Source organism: Rhinolophus hipposideros (assembly GCF_964194185.1).
Source record: "Rhinolophus hipposideros genome assembly, chromosome: 10".
In the NCBI taxonomy this organism is placed as follows: Eukaryota; Metazoa; Chordata; class Mammalia; order Chiroptera; family Rhinolophidae; genus Rhinolophus; species Rhinolophus hipposideros.
Genome location: NC_138056.1, coordinates 8,918,956 through 8,942,075, shown reverse-complemented (window position 1 = coordinate 8,942,075; position 23,120 = coordinate 8,918,956). Strand labels below are relative to the sequence as shown.

At 58.7% G+C, this 23,120-nt stretch overlaps 1 protein-coding gene across 2 annotated transcripts in view; it reads left to right on the top strand.

The window, feature by feature from the left end:
* The window catches only part of DAGLA (diacylglycerol lipase alpha), a 61,515-nt gene that overhangs the window by 2,721 nt on the left and 35,674 nt on the right, over nt 1-23,120 (top strand). Inside the window, exon 1 of one of the 2 annotated variants that reach the window (XM_081062986.1) lies at nt 8,103-8,228. The exons of the other annotated variant lie outside the window; for it this stretch is intronic. The gene's annotated coding sequence lies outside the window, so the exon portion shown is untranslated. Of the gene's footprint in view, nt 1-8,102; nt 8,229-23,120 lie in introns of those variants that run through there. 2 annotated transcript variants of the gene reach the window in all.

Below are 23,120 nucleotides of genomic sequence, written 5' to 3'. Positions count from 1 at the left end.
GACCTTTCCATGCTATGGAACTTGCCCTGCCCAGTGGCTGCCACCTGGACACTGCCTGGCATTGCAAGCGCTTCCTTGGCTGTTTGTTTCCCAGGTCCATTGGAGGGGCGACCGAGGCCTGTCCCACGCACTCCCTGCAGTGCTTTTTCTGCCACCCCAGGAATTGCCAGCACTTCAGTTCCGGCTTGGAAAGCCCTCCTAAGTGCAAGTCCTTTAAGAGGAAGCTTCAGGCCTCCCTGTTGTGAATATTTAGCATTCATGGCCCCTAGGGTCACCGTCCACACCTCCGCCTGTTTGTTCTGATGTGTGGCTCAGCCTTACGGTGCTGGGCTCCAGGAGCCCTTTGCAGCCACGCCTTGCCATCTGATTGGGATGCTGGGACCACGCCTTGCCATCTGATTGGGATGCTGGGACTCTGCACAGCAGAGCTGGGTGACGGCTGGGGCAGATCAGAGAGGAGGCGTTGGTCTCTGTTACCCAGAAGCAGTACTGAGCTTTCTTCCGAGTCCGCGAGTCCTTGGGGTTGGAGGCAGTAGGGAGGCCAGCCGGTCACTCCCGCTTGTCATTGTGCACAGGTGCTGATTTTGAGCCGATTTCAGCTGCCGCAGGGGCTCCTAACGTAGTAGTGGACGTTAAGGGCAAGTGGCTCTGAGCTGAGATTTTTTTTTTCAACTCTGATCCTCAATCCTATTCCTATTTCTTTGTCCATGTTTCTCCAAAAGTTGCTTAACTCAGCTCCTGGCAACCTTTCCTTCCTCAACTCATAAATCATGGTGCCTAGCTGCTCTGCTTCGGGGGTGCCAGGGAATTGGGCATCTGTGGGACAGAGGCTTCTGGACCAGAGCTGAGAGCCCCAGACGAGCCGGCCACGGCTGAAGGCACAGCCTGTTGGTAGAAGCCACTCCTCCACCCAGCCCTTCTTCCTGGGACCAGAGTGGGGACCTCAGGGTTTAATCGCCTTTTGGCCCAGAGCTCCACCTGAGTTCATTTTCTTACTGGAATAGCTTTACATTACACTCTGGTGGACAAGGCAAGTAGCGCTGGGGGAAATATCAATGAACGTGTGGTCAGAGGAAGATAAATCTTTTAGAACCGCCAGCCCAGGACATGGCAGGATGTGGTTACTTCCCCAGTGGGCAAGGCTGAAAACTGTTTATCTTGATTTTCTGTTCTCCTTTGAGATACCAACTTTGGCTGGGCTGGAATGGGCAGGAGTATGTGTGTAGGCCAGGAAGACCCAGGAAACCGCCTGACCCGGGGGACCTCTTGGCCGCTGAGGAAGGGGGTCTAGGAAGCTGGCGACGTGGAGAGGAGCGCTGTGGCCACTTGGTAGGAATGCCCACGTCCTCCACGAGATCATGGCTGACATGAGCTGGGTTTGGGGCTGTCACTGCCACAGGGCTGCCCAGGGATTACACGTGTGTGAAGCCGCGTGTGCCCATAATGTCTCTGTGGGAAGTGAGGGCTGAGGGGGTGTGGAGTGCCTGGTGGAGTGGGAACTTGTGGGCTTCTGAGTCTGGCTGGCCTGGTGTCAGTGGGTGTGTGGAGCAGGGCGTTCCTGGGCTCAGAGAAGCAGAGAGAACAGTGGGAGCAGAGGGGGAGGCCGCCTTCTAGTTCTGAAGGGGTGGGAGGGCAGATTTCACATCTCCTGTTGTGATTCTTACAAGAGGAGCCTTTCTGCTTTCTCAGTATTCCTTAGAAGGGAGCCCGGGCCGGTGGTGTGGCTCTCAAAACACCCGTGCGTGTTCACACATGCCTGCCTCCACGCACCTTCTCAAGCCTACCTGGAATTCAGCTGGGGACAGGCCCCCACCCCCCACCCCGGTGACAGAAGATAGCATTGTAGCCCATGGGCATTCCCGTTTGGGACTCTGGAGTGAGACCCAGATCTGAATCCTGGTACCTTTCGATACCTCAGTTTTCTTATCTGTAAGATGGGGACAGTAAAACCTCCCAGCAGGTGGTTTTAAGAATCCCACGAGCTAATAATTCCGGGTGAGTGGAGAGATCGTGGTGAAAGCAAGACACTCAGCCAGTGTTGTTGCTCTTGCAGTCAAATTCTTTTCCATAGAAAGGCAGTTACATTATGATCTGCACACATTCGCGGGGAAGATGTAATAGGTCATGTCCCTTTTCTTGATAAGGAGAAGTAGCTCCACCCTACCCTTGGCATGGATGGAATCTTGCATATCTGTCAACAGAATCATACACAAGAGTGCTCTCTTGGCTCCTGGGCACTGTTTGCACTCAGATTCAGTGGACAGTTATTTCTTGAGCACCTACAGGGGGTTGGTGTCAGTGAGGGACGTGGTGATGACTTGATCACTCCAGAGCAGATAAGGTGTAGATTCTGCCATCAGGGTGTTCAAAATGTATGGAGAAGTTGCAAGATGGACCTAAAGGTCTGTGCTGCCGTTTCCAGAGGTGGGGCCACCAAAGGTCAAAGGAGGTTGAATGATTTGAACGAGGGAGATCAGGGGAGACTTGGGTGGGATGGCCTTTGCCCTGGGCCATCCAGCTGATTATAGAGGAAATGGCAGCAGCAGGGGATGTGTCTGGGGAGGGAAGGCGCTGACCACCGCTTCTGCTCTGGCTTGAGTGTCAGGTGCACAGGTGACAAAATGCAAGCAATGTACACTAAGGCTGAAAAAGCGAGTTGGGGCTGGGTCCCCGAGAGCCACGGCTGCAGAGCTGAAGGTTTGGTCTGTGGAGAACATGGGCAAGTCACTGAAGTGTTCCGAGTGAGAGTGTGGGTGCCGGCGCCCCCAGGGAGAGACATCCAGCAGCAGGCGCCAGAGGGTACAGGGGGACAGCAGGGGGGAGGCCATCTGGGGGTTAGAGCAGGTGCCAGGGGCGGAGGGCTTGAAGTGGCTGCCTGGGGAGGCCAAGGGAGAGACCACCAGGGCCTGGAGGTAAGGCCGGAATTGGAGCAGGGCCTCGGAGTCCAGCCTGGGATGCGTTTCCCACACTTGACTTTGAGCTGCTTTGACTGCGGGTTCCAGGCCAGGAATGTGAGCGGAGGCTTTCAGGAATCCCCAGGAGGCTGTTCACGCTGCCCGCAAGGCTGTTCTCATCCCCGAGGACCCACCGAGGGGGTTCCAGTGATCCTAACACTTATTTCCAGGCATTTGATCATTTCCTCACCAAATTACCCCTTGAAATTTCGCCTGCCTGAGTTCAGCCCAGGAGGTTACTATTCTGGGAAGTTTCATCAAAACCCTTTCAGCATTTGAAAGTTCTCTGAGCTGGGGGTGGCTGGCAGGGGAAGAGGGCTTGTCTCCACCTGTGTTTTGGGAGCTGCTCCTGAGGACCAATTCCTAGAGCACCTGGAAATGATCCCAGCCACAGAGCCTGCAGGGCGGGGTGGGGGAGGGTGGCACATGGCCGTGTAAGGTGAGGCATTCGTCCCAAAGAGGCCCCTTGTTGTTGCCTCTCCTGGAGCCATTTAATTAATTTATGATTGATGTTCCTGGACTTACTTGAGGTTAATTTATTATTGATGCCCCTTCGTTCCATACTCCACCCTGCACCTCCCAGCACATGGCTGCTCCTGCTGGGCAGGCCATGCAGTGGGGTCAGCCGTGTGGGGCTGCACCTCTGGCCCTCGCCATCCCCACCCGCCTCCATCCCCACCCCCCAGGACAGAGCCCTGCACTTGGCATGTATCAAACCCTTTCAGGTTTGGGGGCCTGGGAAGGCCCCAGGGTGTCTATTTCCAGAGGCTTTGCTGAGCCACAAAATAACAGTAATAATAATAGTTTCCATTTTGTGAATGCAGAGGCACTAAACCCCTCTGCACAGTGTATGTAGGATCTCATTTACTCCTGGCAACAGGCACTCCCTCTGCTCCCCCATCCCTCCAACCCCTGTCTTACAGGAGGCTCAGAAAGGTTGAATTACCCGCCCAAAGACACCACAAGTAGGCAGGAGCTGGGGTTTAAACTAGGAGCCTTTGCTCGCAACCCAAGCCCCACACAGCCCACCTCTCCCATGACGCCTTTCTTCCTGCTGCACCGAACCCCAGGACGGTCCTATCTAACATTATCGGGGGGCGTAGCACCGGTGCCCCCTGAGAGTGTGTGTGTTGTTAAACGTCGGTGGCCTCTTCTCCTCTCTAATCCATCACTGAAGACTAACAATAACAGCAAAATAGCACTTCTGAGCACAGATGCCCGGTGCCGTGCCAAGCGCTTTTCATGTGTCAGCTCATCGAACCCTCACAGCCACCCCAAGGGGCAGGCGCTGTTAACCCATTTTATAGATTAGGTTTAGGATCGTGCTCCGGGCACTCAGCTAGTAGGTGGCAGGGCCAGGATTTGGAGCCCAGTGGCCTTGAGAATGAGGGCGCTTATCTGATTCTTCGGTGATTCCCTTCTTTCTCCATCGCTTTGGCCTGAGTGCTCATCAGATATCTGTGTGTTTACCCGCTGGCCCATCCTCTTTCACCTGTCTGGCCTGAACTGTTAGCCTGCGTTGGGCCCCCTCCTTTGCTGTCGGGACCAGGAGTGCCCACTCACACGGGATGATCCTTGTAGGGAGACAGCAGGCATAGGAGGGTGCCTGGCCTGGATTCTACCCCTGACTCTGCTGAGCAACTTCAGACGAGTCACTGGGTCTTTCTGAGCCTCAGTTGCCCCGTTTGTATAAGAGCAACAGTGGTATTTCTTTTCTCTTCTTCCCTGACTATCCCCATGCTCAACGGTGTGCTGATTGAGGGTTAGAATTGCTTGTGTATGCGATTCAAGAGCTGGCATGAAGGCCAGGCATGCTTAAGGCCAGGCACATAAATCCAGGCCTGGGCATCTGCACCTACCCTCTGAACTGCCCGGACGGCCTAGTGAATTCTGTGGTTTGCTAGCTAGCGAGGACTTGCTTGAGGACCCTGTTGGACGAGGAGCTGGGCAGGAGATTCCTAGAGTGGGTGCCAGGCCCCAGTCTGGTGTCTGGTTGGCTGCTCCGTGTCTGGGTCCTCGGAGGCTATCCCTGCTGCCCTGGGGCCTTGGGGTGTGTAGAAGTGCAAAGGGCTTCTGGGGTTCTGGGCCCCACCCCTCTCACCTCCCACATGCCTGGACAGTCTAACTAGGTCAATTCAGGCTGTGTTAGCTGAGGAAAGATAGTTCACCAAGCAGCCGCCGGGACCTCCCCTCATCCCTCAAAATACATAGAAAGCCTGGTGAAGAGGTGAGCCCTGCGTCTGTTGTTCCGGAAAGCGGGGAGACTGTCAGCCTCTCGATGGCAGGGTTCCCAGGGCGTTGGCTAGGAATCCTCTGCTTTCTCATTAGCTTTACTCCGAGCACGTTTCCTCGTGGGGCTGGGCCCAGAGAGCATGACGCGTGCTGCCAGGGTGCCCCCAGGGCCCTGAAGAAGAGGGCAGAGGCCTCAGACTGTGGGTTGGGGTGAGGTATGCCTGGCATTGCTGTTGGAAATCTGTGGCCCGGCTGCTGGGACGTTTTGTTTCACTTCCCAAGTTTCCGCCTTCTGCAGGCGGGGATTACATCAGGCTCCCCTGGCACGCCCTTTAGCCAACTCCCACTTCATCCAAGCTCCTACACTGCCCTGGGACAGCTGTCCCGCTGCCGTTTCTGGGCAGCCCTAGGAGGCCCAGTGGCTGGGGGGGTGGGGACTGTCCCGGCCTTTGCAGTGTCAGCGCAGGGCCCAGTCAGCACCTGCCCACATCACCCACTCAGGACTGCCTGTCTCCAAGACCATGCCACATTCGAGTCCCTGTGATCATCTACTTCTGATTCATTCTCTCTCTCTTTAAATTCAGCATAGCATAGGCCTGCAGACATGGATTAGAACGTAAAGATGGCGCTTCTTTGGCGTCCACTACTACTTGGGCAAGTCACTTAACCTCCTGGAGCCTCAGTTTCCTCATCTCTAAAATGGGGGATCTAATGGAATATGGCACACTAGGCTGCTGTTGGGATCCCGTGAGACACCACCTTGGAAGTTCCGCTCAGTGCCAAGAACAACACAGGTGCTCAGTAAATGTTACCTGCTATTTTGTTGTTAATTACCGGGATTATTTCTCTGGACAGTTTTCTTTCAGCCCCAGGCAGGTGCTAAACTAAGAGGACGCTCCCTTTCCTGAGGCTGTGTCCCCTCCTCGCCAGGCTGCGGGCAGGCTGACCCCTGGCTTCCTTCACTCCTGTCGCAGTGTCCCTCTGGTATCTTATCCTGTCCCACCCCACCTCTCTGAGGCTGGTCCCCAGCCCCCCAGCTCCTTTTGGTTCCTGTCCTACTTTGGTTTCCTTCCCTTTGGCACCTCTTCCATCCGGCTGCCTTTTCTTTGTCTCCCTTTTCCTTCCCTGAGGCCTTTGGGGGAAGCCAGTGTCTTTCCTCAGCGCCGCTCTGACCCTCTCGCGCCAGGCAGCAGCCCCTCGGCCCCTCCAGCTCCCCTAGACTGAGTCAGACTGTGCATCACCAGAGAGGGGTCAGGACTTGTCACCGCCGGGAACAATCCAGAGACCCTCCTGTCGTGTCCTCTGCAGCCCTGGGAGCCTGTCAGCCAGGGCAGCGTCTCCGGTGACTATAGAAACACTTGGGCCAGCCAGCGCTTCCAAGGGGGGCCTGGCTGGAGGCCTTGGGGAACCCAACCTGTGCAGTCCACAAAGCCCCAACTGAGGCTTGAGGTCCCAGGCACAGCACGGCCTTCTCGGTACCAGGGACATGCAGAAGAGAAGGCCAGAGTCCACCCCAGTGTCCCAGAGCCAGAAAAAACAGACACATGTGGAGTCTCTTTCCTCTTCGGATGTCAAGAAATTTTTCTCAAGAGGTTGTTTTGGTGTCATACCTTTGAAAAGAACTTGGTCTCCCTCTGACACCTTCCCTCAGACTGGGGCCAGACTGAGCAGCAGAGAATAAAATAGTCTTGCCGCTTGTAATCTCCCGTCCACTTGTTCTCGGGGAGTGTATTGAGCATGGCCTCGGTGCGGGACTCAGTGCCTGGAACTAGGAATAATAAGAGAGAAGTTACCACCTGGTCCTCGGGGAGTTCCTGAGTTAGTGACTGACATGTAACAGACAGTTTACAATGTAACAACAGCGACAATAGCGGACACTTGCCAGTGCCGTCCTCCCTGCCAGGCACCTTCTAAGGGCTGTTATGTGTAGTAACTGATTTCATAGGAAGGATAGTGACAGTGACCATTCCGCGGCCACTCACCCGGCTCGAGGCTCTGTGCTCAGGGCAATGCCCACCCACCTCGAGGAAGGACGCATTTGTGTGTTACAGCAGAGTGACAGGTTAGGACCTCAGCTTCCTTGAAGATCTGAAGGAACCTGCTAGAGGTCACATATTTGCAGCTGGCAGGCAGGTCTCAGGACCCCATCTGTCCGGCCCCTGGTCTGGGGGTATTCCTTCTTGTTCCCCCACCTTGGGGGACCCTGTAAGCCACGGAAAAAGAGGTTCCTACAAAAGGAAGGCCTCCTTTGACCACCTGGTACTGAGAGGATCAGCCCCTCTGTCCCCCCCAGGAAATCTGTCATTCCCTACGTGTAGGTCGTCTGTGGCTTATGGCCACCTCCTCAGACCCTGCACCTTGCAGGCGGCTTTCAAGCGCACACTGGATTGTTCTTCTCACCCCACGGGCCCCCGCCAGTAATGTTGAGCTCTTGCAGATTGTCATCCTTGCTGGCAGCCTGCTCTCCAGTGTAGTTTAATAGACGGCTAATGGAGAGCCTGTTCTCTGGAGCCGCCTTCTCCATTTCTTGGCCCCTTTAGAGAGCCTGACCCCCTCCTTTCCCCAGGTGAACCCCATTCAGCAGGCTTCCGGCAGCGGTAACTAAGCCGGGCACTCAGCCCACCATCTGCTCAGTACTTTATAAAAGTTTAACCGTAATGGAGTAATGAACTCCCATCATAAAGCAGCTGGAGCAGTGCATCCTGGGATGTATAAATTATAGGAACCCTCTGAAGTTGTAATTGCAAATGGCAGCAACTGGAAGGTTGAAAGAGGCCGGCCTTGTTGGGCTGAGCACAGCTATTCTCTGCTTCCTTTCAAAAGGCACACAGAACTGAGTCTGGCTGCGAAAAAAGAATGTCCTCAGACCAAACTGAGCTCCTGGTTCCTCTGCTCCAGTTCCCACTTCCTGCCCCCCAACTGTGTCTGCAGAGCCTGCAGGCTTTGGAGGCGGGATCCCCACCCAGGCCCTGTGCTCTGGCTCCGAGCAGCAGCCGACTGGGCCAGGAGGGAAAGAGCACAGGCGTGGACACGGCGAGCAGGGTAGGTTCCGGGTCCCCCGCTTCCCAGGAGAGCGTCAGAGCATTGGCCTGCCTCCCTGTCTCTGAGGTCGCATCTCAGAGCCCACCTGGAGGAGTGATTTCAGGGAGTGACTGGGAAACCGCAGGAGGTGTTGTGATGGGGGCCTCTGAGCCGTCCAGCTGGCTTCCTGTGGCAGCTCCTGCTGGCACTTGTGAGACCTTACCCAGGTCCTTTAACCTCTCAGCTGCACTTCCCACCTGTGTAATCAGAGGGCTCATTGACCTGCCTCTGAGGCGTGCTGGGAGTGTGGACATGGGGTGACGGGCATCAAGGACTCAGCATAGTGCTTCCTTAACGGGGAGACAGATCACCCGGGAACTTGCCCTTACAGATTCCCATTCAGGCTGGAGGGGGACCCAGATCAGCTCCTAGTGACCTGGCTCACAGGCCACACCTCAGGAGGCCAGGGCATAGCATTTGAGCCATAGGAAGTACTAAGTGCTGGCTGTGATTTTCTGTCCTGGTAAAGTGCCCATCAGCTGCACCTGCCCACGCCTGCCCACGGTGTCCACATGGCTTTAGTTTAGCACTCCAGAGTATGGCCCATGAACCAGCAGTGTCACCTGAGAACGGGTTAGATACGTAGAATCTCTTCCCACTCTAAAGCAGAGTCTCTGGGAGTGGAACCCAGGAATCTGCAGCAGAACCAGCTCTGAGGCACTGCCTCTGCTCTCTCAGGTAGGAGAAGCCCTGCTGGGGTTTGACCTCTGGGGCAAGGCTTTTCTGAGTGTATCCCTAGCATCAGGATTTCCTGGGGTTGGCCCGGGTGGGGCTCGCTCAGAATGTAGGGTCCTGGGCCCTCTTGGTCCAACCCATCCAGAATTTGTGGGTGGTGCCTAGGAATCTGCATTTTCCATCTCCTCACTGCCTATTTAAGTGTAAGCCACTGGGAGTCATCACTGCCTGAGAGCTGAGTGCCCCTCCCCACCCCCCTTGTGCATAAAGCTTTGCGTCTGTGGGGGAAAGCCAGTGCTAGATGGGCATCAGGAGCCCCAAGCTCCATCGTGGTCTATCTGGGGACCCCCCAGTTGCCGGGATTTTCTCGGTGAGAAGAGGGAAATAGCCTAATGGCCACCAGCGGGGAACCATTCGAATAAACTCACGTACACCATGCACGTGGGCTATTCTCTCCAATAATGAGGGAAGATTGGGCTGGAAAAAATGTTTAATGAAGAGAAATGTTTACTTTCTCGAGCTCAGTGAAATAGAGCGGTAGGTGAAGAATACTCCCATATTTGGACAGAAGGAAAAGACGAGACAGATGTTGATAGTTAATAATTTTCCTAGACGGATCACAGGCGTTTTCCGTTTTCTTTCCTTTTCTCTCTCTCTTTTTTTGTTTTGTTTCTATTTTCTATAGAGAACATGTATTTTGTAATAAGAAGAAAGAAGTAGGCACAGGTGAACATGTCTGGTCCAGGGTCCTCAGCTCACAGGTGCAGTGGCAGGTCCCGACTCCCAGGATCCTGTCACTCGACCTGCCGGCTGGGGTGACCTTCACCACCATCCCCCTCACCTCCGGGCTCTGCCTATTGTTCCCCAGTCCCCCAGAGGAAGTGGGAGAAAGAGTTCCACACTGTTTCCCCCACTTCCTCTCTGCTTTGAGTCTTCCCTGGCGATGGCGAGGGTACCTACCTCCTCCACTTTGCACAGGAGGAAAGAGTAAGCCGGAGAGAGCAGAGGCATGCGAAGCCCCCTGCCCAGCCTACAAGGCTCTGGGGCAGACTTCAGTTGTCATCAGGCTGTCACCGAGGCGCCTAAACCTCAGTTCCAGAGTCTCGGCATGTACGATGTGCTCAGGAAGTCATGGCTGAACGAATGAGGCTTGGAATACGCCCAAGGACAGGGCAGGGGCCCATAGCTGTGTGACCTTGGCATATCAGTGTACCTCTCTGGGCTTAGGCTCTTCATCTCTTAGATTCAGGGAGTCGAGGAGGCTTGAACTCTGATTCCCCTGGGCCCTTCCACCTCTAGACCCTGGGGAATCACATACCTTCCCACTTTGTCCCTTTGCCTGGTTTTCTCAGCTGTATGTGCTGTCCAAGAAGACCCCACCTGTCTGTTCCAGCTGCCCAGGGAGCGTGTATACAGAAGCAGCTGTCAGAGCGAGGCCCTCCAGGCCAGGGCAAGGGAGGAGCAGGAGGGAGGGAGACCCCGGTGCAGGGAGAGGAGAGTAGGCCACCAGTAGCAGAGGCTGCTTGGTCTGATACTGGCCTCCTGTGAACTCTGCACTGCCTGTGGTCTGCTGTCTTCTTCTCATCATCTGCCTGGAGCTGCCTTTATCCCCGTGCTCCGTGCCCGGCTTTGTGGCCAAGACCCCGTGTCCATCAGGCCCCAGCCATCTGAGTCTCCAGCCCTTGGAGCTGCGTTTTTCCGATGAGTAGCTCATTGCGGAAGTAGGGTGGGAGAAATCCATTGAAGCCATTTGTTTTAGAGCCATTTCCGTAAACCCATGGGATTTGTGTGGTCACGTCTTTTCAGTCTTCTTTCAAAGAAATAGATGGGTTCCTGGATCTCTCCCAGCACCAACTTTCCTGCCTGAACCATGGAGAGGGGAAGATCAAAGCTGGGGGCTGGGGCAACCTGAACTTGAGCTTTCGTCTCCTCTGCCTATGGAGGGGCTCTGGAGACCTGCCCAGGTAACACCACACATGTGTCTGCTTGTGATGCCAGAAAAGCAGCCTGACGGCCCTCTGTCCACTCACGAGTGTGTTTTCCCTGGCCCACGGAGTCCACAGAAACCAGCTTTGCGAGCAACCTAGAGACAGGAGTTGGGAGGTAGTGATGGTGCTTAGCACAGAGCTCTGTGACAGCAGAGGTGAGGGGGGCAGGCCTCTGTGCTGGCCGGGAGGTGCTTTTGCCCCCAGGGTTCTGGGAGGCTTTTGTGTAGGAGTGAGGGGAGAGAGAGGAAAAGAGCGCGTGAGGGCCGGCCCAGGGGCTCAGGCGGTTGGAGCGCCGCGCTTACCGGTTCGATTCCTACATGGGCCAGTGAGCTGTACCCTCTACAGCTAAGATTGTGAACAACGGCTCTCCCTGGAGCTGGGCTGCCGTGAGCAGCCGGAGGTTGGCGTGAGCTGCCGCGGGCTACTGTGTGCTGTGGCAGGCTACTATGTGCTGACGCAGGCTGCTGTGTGCCACCGTGAGTGGCCGGCCGCCACCGTGAGTGGCTGGCAGCAGGCAAGAGCTGCCTTGAGCTGCTGTGAGTGGCCAACTGACGACTGGCGACCGACTGCCTCAGCCGTGGGGAGCGCAAGGCTCATAACACCGGCATGGGCCAGGGAGCTGTGTCCTACACAACTAGACTGAGAAACAGAGGCTTGAACCAGAGTGTGTGTGGGGGTGGGGGAGGCGGAAGAAGGGGGGAAGAAAAACAAAAAGAAAAGAGCAAGTGAGTGACCCTTGCTTTCCCTGCTTTCTGCTGGTGGTGAACTCCTGCTCAGCCGCCCATGCCCTCCAGGAAGCCTTCTCTGTCTCCTCCGGCCGAGCAGCTGTCACTGCTATGGGTCCCAGCATTGTAGCTCTGTGCTCGCTGGCCTGAGCGTGGGTTTCATCACTCTTCTGCACTGTCAAGTTTATAAGGGCCTTAAGATCCTCCTTGAGGCCCCGTTGAGCACGTCTGAAGCCTCAGCTGGAACTCCCAGACCCAGGTCTGCTCTTCCCCCACCCCCATCTTGGAGCACACCTGAGGCAGTAGGTGGGGCGTGCTCACAACATCACCCTTCCCTCACTCTCCTCACCCACACTGAGAAGGTTGCCCTACCTGGGCAGGAGTCAGGCTGCAAGGGCATGGAGTAATGGGTTGGGTGGCATGCAGCAGTGGCACTGGCTGGCATGTCCCATGAGACAGGCCAGCTGGCAGCTGCCACAGGCGGTTCTCGCAAGCCCCCTCCCCTGCACCCTCAGACAGCCGGCAGCAATGAAGTGGCCGCTAACCGGTCTGGCGGGTTTGTGGGGACCTGGCTGGGCTTCTCGAGGGACAGGATGTCCTGCTGGGAGCAGCCTTTGTGCCTGTCCTTTCTGTCCCCCTTTCAAGCTCTCAGGCCTGTTCTCTCCTGGTCTTCCTCTTCACCCCTCTTCTCTCCTCCCTGGGAGGACCTTGACCCAGCCCTTCCTGGGGTCCAGAGCAGCACGTAGTGGGGGTTCCTGGGCAGAGACAGAGGTCAGGGGTCCCACAGCCCCCCCGTGAGACCCTAGGGGTACTGAGGCCTTGGGAAGCAGGACACCCAATGTCTGGGGTGACAGGCACCAGGCACAAACTGGCAGGGCCCTCACAACATTCTCCCAGCTCCTCCCCCACTGACAAGGATAAGGGACCAGAGGCCCAAAGAGGCCCCCGAAGCAGGGCTCAGGCCCGGCCCGTGGGTTCTCGTCGGGTTCCTCCCACACCCTCCCCAGGCTTCCCTCTCCAAGAGCAGGAAATGGGTGTCGGGGAGCCTGGGTTTTCCTCTCACCCTGTGCTAGGTGGGGCTGGGCGCCCCATTCCCGTAGGTGTCAGCGGAAGTGTCACCCAGTGGTGGGTGCCGGTGTGGGGATTCCCCTGGCTGACTCACCCCGGCCTGGCTGTGGCTCAGCCGAGGCAGGAGTTGTCTGCGAAGGTGTCTGGGTGGGAACAGCGACTCACACGGGGAGAGTCGCAGGAACACAGCAGGGAGCTGAGGGGACCCAGGCTGGCTGTGGACAGGTCCCTGCGGAGCTCTCCTCTCCTCCCCCTGCCGTGACCCCAGCTCTCCATCCAGCTGCGCAGATCCAGTTCCCAACATGGGAGGAGCAGGTTGCCCTCCGGGGTCCTGAGCACAGCAGGGCTGCACCCTGCCTCCCTGAAAGATTGCCCTCCCCCACCCAAGGCGAAATGCCTTCCCTCTGGAGAACACAGAAGCCATTGATTCCCCATCCACAGACAGGGCGAACCAGTGGGGGGCTGAGAGGCAGGAAGTGGGGCCCGCACAGTGACCCAGCCAGGGGCCAAGGACCCCTGGAGAAAGGGAGGACTGTGGGCTCCCTCCCTGAAGAATGGGCACACGTCTGTGTGCAGTGTGGAGGCCTGCAGCATGTCTTGGGCCCTCCAGGCCCCAGGCCCTCATGCGGCCCTCAGCTGAGCAGACAGCAGGGTAGAGGTGTCCCAGTTACGGTGTCTGGGGGAGAATCAGCAGACAGAAATGTGGAGTGTGCTCTTGAGCAGGCCTGTGGAGGCGGCAACAGCAGAGGCGCGTGGGGTGAGCTGGGTTGGAGGCGGGGGGTACAGCTCTGGGTGATTGCCCCAGAGCCCCTGCCTTCCTATTGCCAACGGGAGGGAGAGTTGTCCGCTGACTTCTCCAGGCTGGAATAGCAGGGACTGGCGGCCCTTGGGGTCCAGACTACCAGGGCTGAAGTTCAGGGGTGACATTTGGGACCCTGGCGCAGCTTGATCTTGGCGGGCTAGCTTCTTAGCCCCCCGCCAACCCTCCTGGCCTGGTGAGAAGCCCAGCAGTTCCTGGCTGGGTGCCAGGGGACATCCAGTGTCCCTGATGAATGCACGTCTGGTTCGTTGGCCACACTGCTCCCCCTATGAGCAGGCGCAGGGCAGGGCAGCTGGGGAAGGAATGTGACCCATGGGCCGAGCCTTCTAAGTGACAGGGTTGGGGGCATAGCCAAGAGGGCAGGGATCTCCCTACCAGGCTCTCAGCTTGGCCCGCTGCAGTGATCAGGAGCCCTGAGGCTAAGCAGCCTGAGCTGGCAGCATGAACTGGCACGGAGTGGGGGGAGGGAGTGGCCCTCAAGGCAGGGCCAGCACACCTCAGCCCTCCAGGGGCAGCTGTCTTTAAAGGACAGAGGACAGCCCTGCATAGGAGCCTGGGAGGTCCCGGGAGCCAGGCTTGGGGCCAGGGTTCCGGGTTCTGCTCCCAGCCTGCTGCTACCTCGGTGTGGCCTGGGGCATGTCTCTGTGTTCTTGGCTTTTCTCCCCTAAAATGAGCATGTGTGACTCAGGGGCCCAGAAGGTTCCTTCCCACCTGGATGTTATCCTCTTATTTATTAAGCCCCCAGCTTTAGAGAACAAAGGAGGGCCCCAGGACCTTCCCTGATGGGCCTGGGTGTGGCCAGCGGCCTCTACAGTGGGGGGCAAAGCAGGGGTCCCCTCTCGGACTCTCCATTTTCCCCCCCCTCCTCCCTGGGGTGATGGGGTAAAGGGAGATAAGGCCAGAAGTTCCCAATACAGGGCCTTCTGGCAGGTATTTGGTTACCTTTATTGTATCGTGTCTGAGATATTGCCATCAGTATTGCGGAGTTGGCTGCCCAGAGCCTGCAGGGGACTCCCTGGAAGAGGCCAGGTAGCTGTGTCCTAGGTTGGCATCCGGATGCTAGGCCTGCCTGAGAAGCGGGGGGTCAGAGGGGGGCACAGAGGGTGTGGGTGGGCAGGAGGGGCTCTGACACCTCTGAGGTTTGGCTGAGCCGTGGGCTCCCGTCTGCAGAGCGGCGGCCCACCCTCCGTGAGTTGGCTGGGAGACCTCAGAGCTGAGGAGTGCGTGTTCTCCAAACATCTTGTTCTCAGCAGATGGAAGCCACAAGTCCCTTTCTCCCTGCAGTTCCGGTTGCACTTCCCTTCCCTTTGCTCACCCCTCCTGTTAACTTTGGTTTCTGCTTTGGGAGATGGGGAGGCAGCCGGCAAGCCCCCAAAGCTGCCTATGAATGGTGGAGCTTGGCGCTCAGATTGTGAACAGTTTGTGAAGGAGAGGAGACCTCGATCCCCGCCTGCCTCGGCCGGGAAGCTCGGTCCTGCCCGGTTCCCGCGTGTGTCTGAGTCTCTTTGGCCAAACGGGCCGGCAGCAGCCTGATCTCAGAGGAGCAAGGGAGCTGGTCCCAGAGCCTGGTTTGACTTTTCTTGAGCAGTTGCTGGGCACCAGATGCTGTACTGGCTGCCAAGGACACGGGCAGAGGGTGCAGCCCTGCCCACCAGGAGCTCCCAACCCAGTGGGGAACCAGGGTACCCAGGGCAGGAATGAAGGGGCACTGATCTGGTCTGCCTCGGGGTTGACAAGCTTCTGGAGGCTTCACAGAGGAGGTGGTGTTTAGGCTGAGCCCTGGAGGGCTGAGGAGTTCCCAGGAGAGAAAGGTTGGAAAAGGCTTTCTGTGCAAAGAGAACAGCCTATGCAAAGGCACTGAGGCATGAAGAGCTCTGAGCCTGCGGAGCACTCGGCTGTGGTGAGCAGTGGAGCAGATAAAGGCCAAGCTGCTTCATCAGCATGTGCTGTTCAACCCCAGGGTGGGTCTGTGAGGAGGAGGCCGCGCTCCTCTGGCTGCTTGTAGAGAAGCGTCAGCCTGAAGCAGAAGCCCTGGCTGGGGGCCCGTGGTGGCGCAGGCCTTTCGCAGCTGGGGGCATTGTGGGGCCCTGCTCATGGCTGCCTCGAGTTTGGGGCCCAAGCAGCCCCTGCTGGTGCAGCCACAGGTCTGAAGTGTCCCCCAGGGCCGAGGCCAGAGACCACGGAGCAGCTGAGTGGGTGTGCCCTGGGAGGGTGTGGTGTCCGGACTGCCACTGTGCTGCCCCTCCTCCGTGACCTGCCCTGGCTCCAGCCACATCCGTGCGGCGCTGGGCAGAGCAGCCATGTGTTGAGACTTGTCCGTGGCAACCTGCGCTAAGTGTTCCCACAAAGGCCTCGTCCCGTCTGACCCTCACACGGCTGTGCACCTGGGCAGCCCTGGCCCCAAGGTCCCGAGACTTGCTCAGTCACCCGGCCAGGATGTGGCCAAGCAGAGGCTTCAGGCCCAGGTTGGCCTGACCTCCCCAGCCAGCATGCCCCCTGCGGGGTTATGTCCCCCGTCCCCTAGAAAAGCTCATTGCAGGGTGGCGGGGTGGCCCCCAAGCCTCCGAAGCCCAGCTCCCTGAGGACTTGTCCCTGCCCATTCTCCCCTGTTACTGCCTCTCCCTTCTCGCAGTCAGCCTCCTCTGGGATGGGAGGAAGCCCCAGTCATTCACCCTGGGGGTCCCAGCGGCAGCTGCAGCCAGTGCTACCCTGAGTAGTTGAGTGCTGTCCCGTAGGGCAGTGGCCCGGCAGAGTGGTGGCCCACAGTGTTTGCTTTTCCCAGTTTGCTGTTCTGCTTGCACCTGGCTCACTGTTTGCCCAAGGACCTGCCCTTCAGGAAGGTGGGTGGAGCTGGGCGAGGGGGGTGGGCAGGTGGTCCGCTGCTTCTGGGTGAGGTGGGTGGGCAGGTGGTCTGCTGCTTCTGGGCTTCCAGCTTTTCTGCATAGCTGAGGAGGGCTGCACTGCCCATCAGTGCCACACCCTGTGGTCCCCAGTGCTGCCCCAGCAGTGCCCAGCCTCGCCCTCGCAGAGCATGTGACTTTGCAGTGCTGGGCCTGGCATGCCTGGCGTGCCAGGGCAGCAGTGGCAGCAGCAGTTGGATGGTTGGCAAGGAGCAGGAGAGTCCCCAGAGCCCTTGTGTTGGGCACTGACCCTGGGGAATGGGAGCGAGGGGCGGCATCGATGGGCCTTCTGTGCAGCCAGGGAATGGGGAGCACATGGCCCAAGCCAGGAGCGTTCTGCACAGGCACATCTGCCCGTTTCTTTCCTGGACCTGTCCATGGCCCCGACCCTCCCTCCCAGCAAGGAGAGCTTGCCTGCCAACCAGTCCTGCCCTGCCCGGCCCCCGCTTTCAGAAGAATCAGCCCGAGGAACTTGACCATTTCTTCTCTGGCCCCTCTACCTGCCCTCCTGAGAATGGCCTTCCAGCGTCCTTTCCCTGGTCTGGTAGCTCTCTGTTGCGTGGGCAGTCACTGACCAGGGAAGGTGCTGGTGGCTCCTTGAGGCCACGGAGCTGGTCCTTAGGGCAGATGGGAACTGATGAGGTACACAGGTCGGCCTGGAGTCTCAGGGAAGAGGGAGCCCTTTCTCCCCCACAGCTGGAACCTCAAGGAGAAGCCTGCCTCCGCTGGGAGCCGGCGCCTCCCTCCCGGCAGCCCCCCCATAAGCCCCCCCCCAGTAGCTCTGGTCCTGTGAGGGTGAAGAATCTCCTTGAAGGGGGCCACCCTGTTTGGCACTGTGTTCTTTAGCAAACCCACTGCTCTGTTTCATGGTCTCTCCACCACTTGGTACCTGTCAAACAAGCTGCAAGGATGAGCGGAATGTCACCAAGTGGTGGTGCTATGCCCTCCACGGGCAAAGAGCCCCGTAAACAGAGGGCAGCCTGGAGAGCGTTGTCGCTCCGGCTTGGAGCAGCCTTCCCACGGGTGCGCGGCTGCAGGAGTTGCCTGGTCTCTCCCATGCTGGTCTTGGGGAGCCGGCCATGTGTTGGGGAAGCAACCTGGACCGGTGAGGTGGCCTCTGGCTCCTGGCGCTGGGGAGCCCAGGTCCCGCCACCACCTGAGCCGGGAGCAGGACAGACAGGAAGAAGGAGCCGGCTGGTCTCCTGAGGGCTGGAACCTGTTCGAGTCACTGTGGCCACCAGTCCCCACAGTGCTGTCTCCTGCTGCTCAGGGGTGGGTTCCGGCCTGGGGACAGACAGGGAGTCTGCAAGCCTGCGCAGCGTTGCAGCCAGCCCCGTCCTCAGGCTTTGGCCCTACAGCTCTCCTCCCCAGGGGCAATGATGAGCCCCTGCTAAGCCCTCAGCTGTCATTCCTCACAATGACGCAGTGAGGCTGGTGCCCGGTGCCCTCGCAGTCCCCATGTACAGGTAAGGAAACTGATTTGTGTCGTGCTTTAACCAGCGTCCTCAGGTGTTATTTACCCCCTTTACAGGAGTTGGGGCTCCAAGAGGTAGCGACTTGTCTCCACGTATTAGTGGCTAAGCCTAGTGCCAAGCCCCACGCATTCCCGCCCTGCCCCACAATAAACTGCGGTGCTAATAAGTGAGCATGTTTATTCATAATTGTTCCCACTTTGGGTCCCTCGGGACTTTTTTCTCTGAGGAGCTCTGAGCACTTCCCAGACGTGCTCTCATGCGTCTTCCCGAGGCCCAGAGGAGCTGAGAGGAGGCCCTGGGCAGAGGGGGGCAGAAGGGCCGGTAGGGAGCGGGCCGTAGGTCTAGAAACCAGCCCCTCACCATCTGGCCCTTCCTTGGCCCTCTGCCCTGGTGGGGGAGATACCGGGGCGGGGGCCCGCCTCTCAGTGCCACCTGCTCTCCTCTGATCCCTGATTGTGCAGGTGGGAGCCAGGAGGAGGAGGGAAGCTGGGAGGACCTGGGTGAGGCCCCGTGGGGCGGCAATATGGAAGCCCAGGGCTCTGTCTTTAAGGGTAGTCATGATATTGCCGAGGCTGTTCGTCGTGCTTCCCTTCCTCTAAGAAGCCTGCCTTGTGTCTTGTTTGTTCTCACATTCCTAGGAAGTTGGCAGAGAGCACATCAGGGTCCCTGGGAGAGAGGACCGGAGGACAGGCCCTTTACCAAGCCCCCCACCCCCTTCCCCAGCAGTCCAGCAGGCAGTGACTGTTCCTGCCTCCATTGTCTGGAGAAGAGCCGAGGCTTACAGACTCCCTGAGGTCACGGGCAAGTCAGTGGGAGGTTAGGCTTTGAACTTGTTTCTCACTGGCTTCACAAGTTGGTGCCCTTAAAACTTTGGGCAGTTCCCTGCCCATCCACCTCCCAGGGTGGCTGTGAGGTGGTGGTGTCAGTATTTCTGAGTCTTCACGTATTATATTCCTTCCTGAGGCAGAGATTGAAGACCTTTGGAAAGTATGCATTCAGGGCAATAAAAACGTGAATCCTAAGGAGCTGGATGTCCAAGCTCCTTGTTTTCAGATGAAGACACTGAAGCTCTGATGGGAAGTCATTTCCCCACATCCTGCCTTTTCTTCTCGCTGACAGCTGGGCTGTGGGCCTGGCTGAGCCGCCCTGCCCTCGCAGCCCAGGCTGTAGACAGTGGGTCCCGCAGGGAGCTCTGGCCCTGGGGGAGCGGCGAGTGCCTAGCTGCACCCCGAGAGCATAGCCCCATGTGCTCTCCCCTTGAAGGGGCTCCCTCCCTCCAGCAGTGCACTTTGCAGAGGTGGACATAAGTCACCCACGCACAGACGCACAGGGCAGCTGGTGCGTGGGGCTGGGAGGTGAGAGGAGCAGGCTTGTGGGTGCTGGGGAGCTCCTCAGGCAGCAGGGCCTCCCTGGATAAGTGGTCACGGTTGTGGCTCTGCTGCCTGATGTGTCACCTCAGGCAAACCACCCAAGTCCCCCTTCCCGCCGTAGTTTCTGCCTCAGTGAAGTGAAGAAGCCCCACTTCTTCCCTGCCTCACCCACAGCATGGTGGTCAGGTGCCAGTAAGGGCCGGCATGCGCTGGTTGCTGCAGGAGAGCAGTGCTGGCTCGAGCTTGGGTCGGGCACGCGGCCCGTGGATATGTGGGAAGAGCCAGGCCAGGAGTCAGGAGCACAGGCTGTGCTCAGACCTGGCTCCTCCTCAGGCAGCAGGGACTTGGTGGGCTCCTGCCACCTACAGGCCCTTTGCTGGGTGCTGGGGACACAGCAGGGAAGTAGACGGACCCTGGGAACCACACCCCGGCGGGGATAGTAAACACGCTGACAAACAAATATGGCAGAGAGGGTTAGATTCTAGAAAGTGCGGAGAGGAAAACACAGCAGAAAAATGTGATGGAGACGGGCTGGGGGACCTGAGATCCAGCGGGCCGGTCAGAGGAGCCCAGTTTGAGGCAGGAACCAGACAGCAGAGAGCCAGCCACGCAGAGATTGGGGGTGGGGGCCACGTCCAGGTGAGGGGAGGCCTGAGGGTGTGGGTGCTGAGGGAGGACACGCTGGGCTGTTGAGGGAGAAAGTGTGGAGGGTGGTAAGCCAGGGCAGCGTGGGAGATGAGGCAGGCCGGCCGGCAGCAGGGGAGCGTGTTCTCAGGGCGATGAGCTCTGTGGAATGTCTAGAGACCGGGAAGGGGGTGGGGGTGCCCAGCAGACAGAGCCCTCCTCCGCCTGAGCTCCATCCCTTCCTGTGTGGCTTTCCATCAGCTCTCAGATCTTGTCCGCCCGCCCGGGTTAAGGTTCCCTCCGTGTGGTCATTGTCACAGTCAGAGCCAGGTGGCAGGAAGCATAAGGAGTTGGATGTTCAGGGAGAATGCCTCCAGCCTCAAGCTTGTGAGGGGGACCCCTCGGTTGTGGGAGCAGAGCCTGAACCAGTGTATCGGCGCTGATGCCCCGGCCCGCTGCGCACCCGAGGGCAGGGCTGGGCTGAACTGAAACTCTGGGAGGCACGTCGCTGTGGGGGTGGGCAGCCTGCCCGCTCCTCTGTTCTCATGGCGTTCCTCCAGGACGGGGAACCAGCGCGCTGTCCATCCTGTCCTGCCTGCAGAAAGAGCCAGAGCAGGAAGTGCTCCAGGGGCGTGATGGCTCCTGACGTCTCGGCACCAGGGCAGACGCCAGTGCTGGCCCCTCTGCCCGTCCAGTTGCATGGGCCACAAGGCTGGAACGTCATTGACAGCACGCTGGCCCTTACTTCGTCATCCCATCTGTCACCGTTGTCTGCTGAATCTCAGTCTGGGCCCCCACTGCTCTCCCCCCCAGTGCCGGCCTTGGCCTGTAGTTTCCCACTGCTCTCAAGGTAAAGCTCAGACTCCGGGGCCCCATCAGCCTTTCCACCTTTGCCCTCCTCCTGCGCCTGCCGGCTGATCTGGTCTTTGCTCCACCCTCCGTGGTCCTCACTCATGAGCCCTCACGCTGAGTGCTGTCCTCCACACGGTTCCCTTCCTGCCCTCTCCTTGTGGCCTCGTTCCTCCTGCTTATCCTTCAGGTCTGAGCCCCGGCTCCCTGTTCTTCAGGCAGCTGCCCCTCACGTCCCAGCTCAGGCTCTGACGGGACCCCCCGCCTTCCGAGCACCTGTCACGGAACTTTTCATTGTGGTCTGTGAGGATTAGCTTGAAGCCTCTCTTTCCTTCCAGTCTGTAGGCTCTGTGAGGGCTGCCCCATGTCTTTTATGTATTGCTGCGGCCCTGGCGCATAGTTGGCTCTCTGATTATTTGTTGGATGGATGGAGAATGGCTGCATGCGTGGAATTAATTTTAACTAGACGTCACCTGTGTTCATGCCACCTCGTGCCCACCCCAGGAGCTGTTTCTAGCCTTTTGTCCTCTCAGATCCTGGCCCTCCCCTAAGCTGGGGAGCCGCAACCAAGCCCTGGCCACGTGTGAAGGTTGGTGTCCTCACACTGCCAGGCCCATGGCCACTTCCTGTCCTGTGCGCCCAGGTCAGACCAGCCTGGGCCTTGGAGTCTGGGCCTACCTGGGTCTCTCAAGGAGGGAAGGGCTCACTCAGAAGCGTGCTGCTAACTGGAAGAATTGAACAGCTGCCAAACATTCTAACCGGGCCCTTGTCAAAGTAGAGTGTGTCCCAGGGAAGCTTCCAGGCTGATGACATGTTTGCAAACCAGGTTGAATCTCAGAGGGACCGTGGGGCTGAGAAGGTGGGTGAGGGGAGGGGCATCAAGTGGCTTTGCAGCATTCGCCCCTGAGCTTGAGGTGGGTGGTCTGGGCCAAGCCAGTGGGCTTGGGCTGTGTCTCCTCTGCAGGTTGGCCAGGCCTTTGCTCTTCAGGGCTCCAGCGTGCTCAGCACTTGCCTTGAAGCTGGTAGAAATGCCAGTCATAGGAGACTCAGGGTTTGGAAGCCGCAGCTCTCCCCTTCAGTGTTGCGGTTTTCCTGGCGAAGGCCCAGCTGGGTCAGGTGGGTTTACACGCTGCAAGGATCTTCTGGTCAGGCAGGCTCTGCCTAACAGTGACAGGGAGGGAGCACCCAGGAGGCCCCAGAACCCACAATTCTAGGACGCCTCCTGCAACATCAGGAGGCAGGAGTGGTATTTATAGCAGCCAGCGGCCACCGAGGATGGAGAAGTCAGCGGAGCTATGGCGCAGGCCGTCCCCCTCAGGTCCCCTAGCCCTCGCTCTCTCCGTCACCGCCACCCCCACTCCAGAGCCTGCCTGGGACCAGCAGTGAAGGGCTGGGCCTGCAGAGAGAGCAGGTGCTGTCACGCTGCCTCTCCAAGCCTCGGAGGACACCAGGTGCCACTTTCTGCCTGGCATGAGCTTCTGCCTCAGCCATTCTGGCCGGGACCTTGTCTGTCCCCTCGGCCCCAGGTGGGCGTCCCATTAGCACTCGGTGCCTGGCCCTGGAGTCACCAGCAGCTTTGCTGACCTCCCTGGGGCCAGCAGGGGTCAGCGAAAGGTCTGCCTCATGCCTGCTACTAGCAGACACTTCATGGGGCCGCAGACACCTGTCCCAGGTTGACTGGGAGGAGGCCCCCCCAAATGCCCGTTACCTCCCTGCTGTGTCCTGGTTAGGTGGTAATGGAGTGCCACTCGGGGCTGGAGGACAGCAGTCCCAGCCTGTTGTCACCAGGGCTGTGCTGGACATGTGGCCTCAGCTCTACCTCCTGCCACACCCAGGGAGCTGGCCAGGAAGCAGAAGCCACAGAAGTGACAGTGTGACAAGGCTGGGGCCCCACGCCGTGAGGGTGAGTCCTCTGGGAAGGAAAATGATGCCAAACTTGAGTCCCAGGTCAAGCCTTTACCTACCCAGATGCAAAGCAGGTCGCTGGGTCCTGCCCAGGCATGAACAGGCAGAAGGCTGGCATTCATCAGGGGCCTGACGGGGTTGACCTCATCGTGGAGGCCCGGGCTCCCCTCCTGGGTGCCCCCCATTCCCAGTCTCTGCTCCCAGAGCCTCTGGGTCCACCCCCCTCCCCGGCTGGGAAAGAAGCAGTGGGGGGCGGTGGGGAGGCTGAGGCTTTCTCCTTGGGAGTCTCCGTGTGACGGAGAAGGTGAGGCAGGTGCTCCAGGAGTCTGCAGGAGACTGGGCTAATAGACCCGGGCTGGGGCTTCCCCAGGGAGCACCTCCTGAAATGAGCGGGGTGTCTGGAGAGGAGGAAGCCCCCATAGGTGGGAGACGTAGCTGGGAGCAGGAAGTGGGC